Genomic DNA, 9,180 nt, shown 5'->3' on the forward strand with positions numbered 1-9,180 from the left:
TTGACCTTGAACTTGACCTCATTTTGGACTTAGGTTGCTTTATATGGGACATCTCTTGGTTAACCAAATAGGACCGTTTCGTCTAGCATCAATACCCCTTACTAGAATGACTTGATACTAATGCAGATGTAACCTGTGACCATTCCTCATCTTCAGACATCACCTGTCCTCCGTTTGACCTTGACCTCATTTTGGACTTAGGTTGCTTTATATGGGCCATCTCTTGGTTAACCAAATGGGACCGTTTCGTCTAGCATCAATACCCCTTACTAGAATGACTTGATACTAATGCAGATGTAACCTGTGACCATTCCTCATCTTCAGACATCACCTGACCTCAGTTTGACCTTGAACTTGACCTCATTTTGGACTTAGGTTGCTTTATATGGGACATCTCTTGGTTAACCAGATAGGACCGTTTCGTCTAGCATCAATACCCCTTACTAGAATGACTTGATACTAATGCAGATGTAACCTGTGACCATTCCTCATCTTCAGACATCACCTGACCTCAGTTTGACCTTGAACTCGTTTTGGACTTAGGTTGCTTTGTATCGACAAGGATGCCACCGGGGGCATCAAGCGTTTGTTGAACGCAGCTCCTTGTTGTTTTTTTTTTAATACTAAAGTAACATGTAAAATAAATCGATGACACGGTGGCGTAGAGGTAAGGTGTCTGACTTCCACGCACATTACCACGGGTTCGAAATCACTTACTGAATAGATGTCTTTTTTTTTTAATTTAATGTACTGTAATGTTATCGTTTACATTTTTTATGTATCATATTTTATGAATTTTAATTGTTTTCTCTTGTTGTATTTTTTTCTGGAACGCTGGTGACAGGTAATTTGTCTTTTTTTTATCTAAGATACTTTTAAAACAATTTTATTCCACATTTTTACAACGGGTAAATATAATTACTCTTAATAAATGAACCATAATATCACGATACGTTTGATCAAATGAGTAGTAAGTCTGCATAGAAAATTTGGGGAAAAAAGGTATGGTCAGACGTAGGACTCGAACCCACAATCCTGATATTGTGATATTGACAGGTAAACGCTTTGTCCGTACAGCTACCTGCACATGTGACAGTTTATTAGTTAAGAATGATACATGTAATATTTAGTTATATCGCTATCTATGTTCGGACACCGAAAATTAATTTACAAAAATATACGGAATATTCATGAGTGCCAGGTCAATACTTACGGACAATAGCAATTCACTCGCCTTAATGTTTTAAAAACAGCCTGTTAAACAAAAAAAAGGCCACAAGAGGTAAAGTGAGCTATGTAGGCTCACAAAAAGAATGGTTACTAAGCTCAACTGAGGACATAATGCTCTTTAAGGATCGATGAATGCCGGCTCCATGTTTATATTGATTACCTTGCTAAATCATTATGTATCTAACTTAAACACAATACTCAAACAAATATCACCAGGCAGAGTGTTATTTATAAGCAAATAACAAATTGTTTACTTTTCTCGCGAGAAATTAAAAATATTTAGGGCCTAATATAAATAATATTTGATTAGGTGTAGAAAACAGTCGTTTGTTATCGCTTATCTTTTGGTAATCTGTGTTCCTTCAATAAAGTTCGGTTATGTTCTTATAAAGTTACGTTACACAAGATTATTAGTAATTCTGATATGCTTGTCTCTGTTAAAACAAGTTTATACGAGAATGACATCACCTTAACGTGCGGTTACGTCAAAGTTTATGTTGCGACCAAAAAAGAGCGCTACTACATCTTATCTATTGTTTTAGATAAAGGGCATATAAGAATCGAAATAATATATAGCAAACCGTGTTTTAACACTATTTATACACTCGGGCGGTAATAAGTCGTACAAATAAGTTCTGTGCGTGATTGACAGGACGGCAACAGTACGATGGTGAAGAACAAAGATGCGATGGCAGAGCACGACAGTACAATGGACTGTCACCATCATACTGACGCGCTCCACCATCGGACTGTCGTGTTATCGTCATCGTACTATCGCGCTTCGTCATGGTACAGTCGTACCTTCGCCTTCACAGGGAGCAGTCGCTGGCCTTAACGGAACACCGTAGTTTTCACATGGCGCGACCCACTTAATTTTTCATTTGTCAGGTATTGCAGTTCGGTCTAAAGCTATCATTGCCGTTCTGTTTATAAGTTGAAATTAATAATTCTTTCTTATGTTGTTTAACAAGCTTTTTTTGCATTGCGATTCTAAATTATTGATACCTTCAACAGAAGATAGTCAAAAATTAATTCACCTTGAAAAGGGACATTCTTACATCAGGCGCAGTTTATGACTTTGTTCACGATTTTCACATGCAGGTAGTTAACTGATAGATTGCGTTAATACAGGACACTTCTATTTATAAAGTGTCCGCTTACAACCGTAAGAGGACACTTTTACAATAGCTCTGCTGGGGGTATAGTCCTATAAGTCAAGTATACATTCCTTATTGATTATAGATTTGTCTACCTTCTTACAGCCACTACCTGTTTATATAATATTCAGAATGGACCAGTGGCTGAGTCAGTGGGGTAGTGTGCCTGTCTTATAGGTGTCTTGGGTTCAGTACTCTGACAATGGTGTAATTTTATCATGCATATCATTAATCCAAGGTATTTTTGTAATTAAATGTCCTTAGATCTAGTATTGTCAGTACAAGTAAATTTCATGTCAATGCAAACTACTGTTCAATATGCTTCATTAACAGTAAGTTTCTTCAGCTGTCTGTCCGAGTCCAGAGTATCATTTTTCACCAGCCAAGCACTTAATAATTGATACAATTAATATTTTATTTGCACATAAATACAACACATAGGTACACTTTTTATAATGTTATAAATATTCTTGTTATTTATGTGGATCAATACATATACTGTATATACCTAAATGTTGTCTGTTTATGTAATGCTGACTTGATATATATATATATAAAAATGTATCTGTTACCAGCACTGATTGTGTATTCTGTAAAATATTTTACTTTCCTCAAAAAAACAACAACAACTATTGAAGCGTCCTGGTGCCAGCAGAGAGATTTAAATTTGTCTTACGTACGACTTACTATCTCCTACGTAGGAGTTAGTATCTCCTACGTAGGACTTAGTATCTCCTACGTAGGACTTAGTATCTCCTAGGTAGTACTTAATATCTCCTATGTAGGACATAGTATCTCCTACGTAGGACATATTAAGTACTACGTAGGAGTTAGTATCTCCTACGTAGGAGTTAGTATCTCCTACGTAGGACTTAGTATCTCCTACGTAGGACATATTATCTCCTACGTAGGACATATTATCTCCTACGTAGGACTTCGTATCTCCTATGTAGGACTTAGTATCTCCTACGTAGGAGTTAGTAACTCGTACGTATGTCACTGACTAAAAGACTCTCAAGCATGACATATTTTGCATCTGGTATGAAATACCGTGAACTGTTACTTTGTCTTGAAAAAATAAATGGGTTTAAAGTTTCTTTACGAAGCCTTAAACGGATATTGTCACGTATGAAGTTATTTAGACGCATAAATAAAAGTGTTGAACTTAGTGTTGCTCTCTGTGTCATGGAAAATGTAATGACATCCAGCAAACAACTTGGATACAAGATGATGCATCAGAAACTCCTTCAAGAGGGTTATGTTGTTACACAGGAAACAGTTCGCCTGATGATGCATATTTTTGACAAAGAAGGTATTGAACAGAGAAGGAGAACTCGTCTTCAATGTCGGATGTACCTGAATCTTGGACCTAATTATTTATGGCATATCGACGGGTATGATAAATTGAAACCGTACGGGCTGTGTATCAAAGGAGCTATCGATGGATTTTCTCGTTTCGTAATATGGCTTGAGGTGCACAAAACAAACAGCGATCCTAAGATAATTGCTGGTTATTTTATGAATGCTGTTAAACGTTTGCAAGGCTGTCCAACGCGTGCTAAATAATTAAACATCTCCCTTCTTTCAATGTCTAACACAAACTTCCTAAGTATGGATTAAAGACACATTTGACCAATTTCTGAATTTGACAGATGAAGTAGTCAATAAATTTGTTTTAATATATATTTTGAACATTTTATTTTTTTTTGTATTTTTTTTTTTTGTATTTTTGGGGGACTATGTAGTTTGGGTATAGTCACACTGCGATACCCCCAAGGTGCACTTCTAGGCATTGCTCCAGGCATGGGCAGACATCAGGTTACAACCGCCGACATTCCATAAGCCAACCAGGCGGTTTATGAGCATGAAGAATTGAAACATGTCATGTGAGGTTTCGAACCTTTACCATTCGGCTATAGAGGCCTCTCTTGAAATTATGTAGAGAGTTCAAAAGTATGATTAAAGTATATCATGAAAGTTACTAAATATAATGACCGCCAGTTATTGATTTGGCCGATTGTGTGATTTGATTAATAAACTTTATCTTAATAAAGGCACTGACCTACACATTTTGGCTAAAAATGGTTGTTCTTAAAAATTGAAGTTCGGTCATACTATAGACATTAAAATTCAAGTTTTTGTTTCTAAACTTATAATCCTTAATCTACTCAGTCAAGAAAAAAAGATGCCAGAGCCGGGAATCGAACCCGGGCCGCCATGGCAATGAAAAATTTCCTGCTGTCTTTAACAATACTGTGAAATCATTAATATTCGTGGGGGACCAAATTTCGTGGATTTCATGGTTGAGTCAATCCACGAAATTTTATCCCAACGAACAAGTATTATTCCCATAAATAATATATTCAAAAGTTGAAATCCACGAATTCATATCCCCACAAAATTGCCGTTTAGACCAAAACCACGTAATTTTATGCCCGTGAAAAGATAGTTAAAACAACTAGTTCTCATTTGTTTCAATAACATATAATCTGTCAGTAATTAATTCAAAGCTTTCTTAAGCGGTATTAGCATTAATTTCTTGATACTGGTACCTAAAATTTCTCTTTTTTCTGTTGTCGTATGATCTCAAGGACAGTGCCTTGAATAATCAATATCTATTAGGAGTTATCATCATTTGAGCTGCGCCATGAGAAAACCAACATAGTGGCTTTGTGATCAGCATGGGTCCAGACCAACCTGCGCATCCGCGCAGTCTGGTCAGGACCCATGCTGTTTGCTTTCAAAGCCTATTGCAATTAGAGAGACCATTAGTGAACAGCATGGATACTGACCAGACTGTGTGGATGCATAGGCTGGTCTGTATCCATGCTGGTCGCAAAGCCACTGTGTTGGTTTTCTCATGGCACGGCTCATTTCTTTTTCTACAGTCAGGCCAAGCATTAACTAGTTACAGGAAATTACTGTACATGCATCTAAAGCATGATTTAACATGATAATAAACTATTGATACTTTTTTGTATCAAACACTCATTTCTACTTTATTTGCATATTAAAGATGATACATTTATGAAGTTTATTAAAGTATAAAGTTCATTAACACCTCTCCCATTCATCTGGTAATAAAAGGTACTCATTGGCAAGCATTTCATTATGCAAACTGTGAAGGTCATAAAGGATATTCTATGATCCAGGGCACTGGAGTCAATCAAGGGTTATGTTACATCATGAACACATTGCAACGATCTCTAATGAGATGGTGATTATTATAGCTGGGATGAAAACTGCCTAGCGCAGATCGATCGCATTTGTCCAGTCGTTAGAGTCAGAGGTAAGACCGTAAGGTAAGAGGTATTGATTTTTTTTCAGAAAGTGGTATCAGAGAGGATTGATTTTATGGCCAAGTGCTTTACATTTAATGACTCTAACGACTGATGCGAGTCTATAGTGTTCCGAAAAACTAATGTCAAATCAACTTGTGGTCCGACGGTTTTGCTTTCTTTAACATGGTGTGTGTATCTTCTATATATTGTATATGTTGTTAAAAAGATGGAGAATAGAATAGTATTTAAATAAAGTGAAGCATTTTTTGACAGTAAAATCTTTTAATTACCGAATATCACGGCGAATTTGTAGGTTTCAGTCATTAAATCTGGTTATCCTTTGTTTTGTTAAGTGTATGCCTAGAGAGAAGAAATTAAGGACGAGTAACTTGGTAAACATGATTTATTCCCCTGTATCGCTCTTCACAGTAGAGGCTATATTTTTTTTAATATAAGAGCTAATTTCATGCGAAATAACCTTTACAATTTTGTTTGATCAGAGTGACTAGATGAAAGAATAATTGACTAGATGAAACTAAATCTTATAGAACATTGATAATCGTGTCATGCAATCAGGTCTATATAAATTCGTTCTTTGTTATTGGTTAGAAACAGTGGTTAAGAGATAATTTCACTGATTGCAATGAAAAGCTATTTATTTAAGCCCCTTCTCGAGACAACACATAAAATACAAGAATATAAATAGTTTAGAAAATAATTAATAAAATATTGCAATAAATGCCATTACGTATGAGTTACTAAGTCCTACGTAGGAGATACTAAGTCCTACGTAGGAGATAATATATCCTACGTAGGAGATACTAAATCCTACGTAGGAGATACTATGTCCTACGTAGGAGATATTAAGTACTACGTAGGAGATACTAAGTCCTACGTAGGAGATACTAACTCCTACGTAGGAGATATTAAGTACTACGTAGGAGATACTAAGTCCTACGTAGGAGATACTATGTCCTACGTAGGAGATACTAAGTCCTACGTAGGAGATACTAACTCCTACGTAGTACTTAATATCTCCTATGTAGGAGATAATACATCCTACATAGGAGATACTAAGTCCTACGTAGGAGATACTATGTCCTACTTAGGAGATATTAAGTACTACGTAGGAGATCCTATGTCCTACGTAGGAGATACTAACTCCTACGTAGGAGATACTAAGTCCTACGTAGGAGATACTAACTCCTACGTAGTACTTATTATCTCCTACGTAGGAGATACTATGTCCTACGTAGGAGATATTAAGTACTACGTAGGAGATACTATGTCCTACGTAGGAGATACTAAGTCCTACGTAGGAGATGCTAACTCCTACGTAGGAGATACTAACTCCTACGTAGGAGATAGTAAGTCGTACGTAAGACAAATTTAAATCTCTCTGCTGGCACCAGGACGCTTCCATAAACAACGGAATATTACTACAAGCAAGATAACATTATTTCAACATTATTTTACTTTATCAATATATCTCAACAGAATATAATATGGACCCAATAAAGATAAAAACTTGTGGAATAAAGTATCCAAAAAAGAATGTGCCCACAACTACAAAATATCAGTCCAGAACTTAAGCTTATGTATTTATCATGGCTATTAAGTTTGTTTGTTTGTTTTGGGTTTAACGCCGTTTTTCAACAGTATTTCAGTCATGTAACAGCGGGCAGTTAACCTAACCAGTGTTCCTGGATTCTGTACCAGTACAAACCTGTTCTCCGCAAGTAACTGCCAACTTCCCCACATGAATCAGAGGTGGAGGACTAATGATTTCAGACACAATGTCGTTTATCAAATAGTCACGGAGAACATACGCCCCGCCCGAGGATCGAACTCGCGACCCCGCGATCCGTAGACCAACGCTCTTACTTACTGAGCTAAGCGGGCGGGCTCCATGGCTATTAAGACTGTACCTTCTCTAAACATAACCTAAATAATGGACTGTTCCATTAGATCTACTAAAAGTGCAAAAAACATTACTGACCTCAAAACCCAATTACATGTATATATATGTTTGTATGGAAGGCCATTAGCAACAGAATTTACTGAATCAGCTGAATCGCTACTGGTACAATAAACTAAGGTAGCAAATCAATCAGTTAAAATAATTTCCACTAGGGTGCGTTTATTTAGAAATCTATTAGTTTGCCTGATATTTAATAAAGAAATAAAGGATTACATAGTACTGTAGGTTGACAAATAAATCTCTTCTCTTGATTTCTTTTAATATGGGGGTTGAAAGCGGGATGGGGTGAGGGAGGGGCAAATAAGAAAACGCTTTGCTAAATGTAGTATATATTATTTAAAATACTTTCTTTTTGCATACTTGATACCATTTGATATTTCCATAAAAAACACACCCATTAGTCCTTTCGCCTCAGTCACAATCAAATGCATACTTTTTAGGTGCTTTATGTTATACACCCAAATTTAAAAGTGCATGTTTATATATTCTGTCTTCAGCACTTCAGGAGTTACATATCACTACCCAGTTGCAGGTAAAACTACTATCAGGTAGCTGATGTACATATAAAACGAACGCCATGCTGTCCAATAACAGAAAAAAGGCCAAAATTCAGCGTTATATTGTTTCACCTTAAAAAATGTGCTTTTTGTCTTTTCATTTTAATTAAAACCTGAACCAGCAAGACCTTTTTGTGCTGTTTGGTTTACAGGAAAATTCGTCTTCTTTCAGCTGCAAGTTATTTCAACTGTCTATGTTACCCACAACAGAAGTTATGTACTGAAGACTGACATGACCGTTTTGTTATATATTTTGCCTTTTTGCTCTTCCTCATATCAGATAATGTGATTTCATTATAAAATGATTCTTTTTTTACTGTCTTATTTGTCTCTGTGTGAACTTCAGTCTACCTTCTTCTGAAAATAATAGCATTCCTTCAGGTGGAAGTTTCTTATCTCCTCAAATTTGACTCTGAACAGACAATGATAAATGCGCCAATTTGTTTGTCCTGTCCGTAGACACCTATTTTCTTTATGAAGGATACAATATTAGAGTTTAATCACTGTTGGTATGAAAGCTGCTAGGATAGCGTCTAAGTTGATAAACATTAGACGGAATTAAGCTGGGTTATATAGATATAAATAGTTGTTGAATTGCAAAATGTCTTGTCCGTAGACACATGTCTTGTCCGTAGACACTAAAGAAACGAAGTTTTTTTTGACAAATATCATTTATAAAATCATACTGGAGCTATTTATCAAGTTTCAATGATACACCACACTTAATGTTTATACAAAATATAGAATAAATATATTTCTAATGAAACTTACTTCTTCCAAATGCAAAATGTTACCCATTTATTCTTGTGTGTACAATCTGAATCTGAGAAGTACAATGGATATAGAATATGTTTTAATCTTATACATGACTTATATAAATGTTAAAAGCTATCAAAAAAGGAATAATACATTTCTTTCTAACCCTCCCTTTGTTATGGCAAAAACAAGGCATGCAATGGAAGTGTCTACGGACA

Source organism: Mercenaria mercenaria, chromosome 2, assembly GCF_021730395.1.
Source record: "Mercenaria mercenaria strain notata chromosome 2, MADL_Memer_1, whole genome shotgun sequence".
Classification (NCBI taxonomy): domain Eukaryota; kingdom Metazoa; phylum Mollusca; class Bivalvia; order Venerida; family Veneridae; genus Mercenaria; species Mercenaria mercenaria.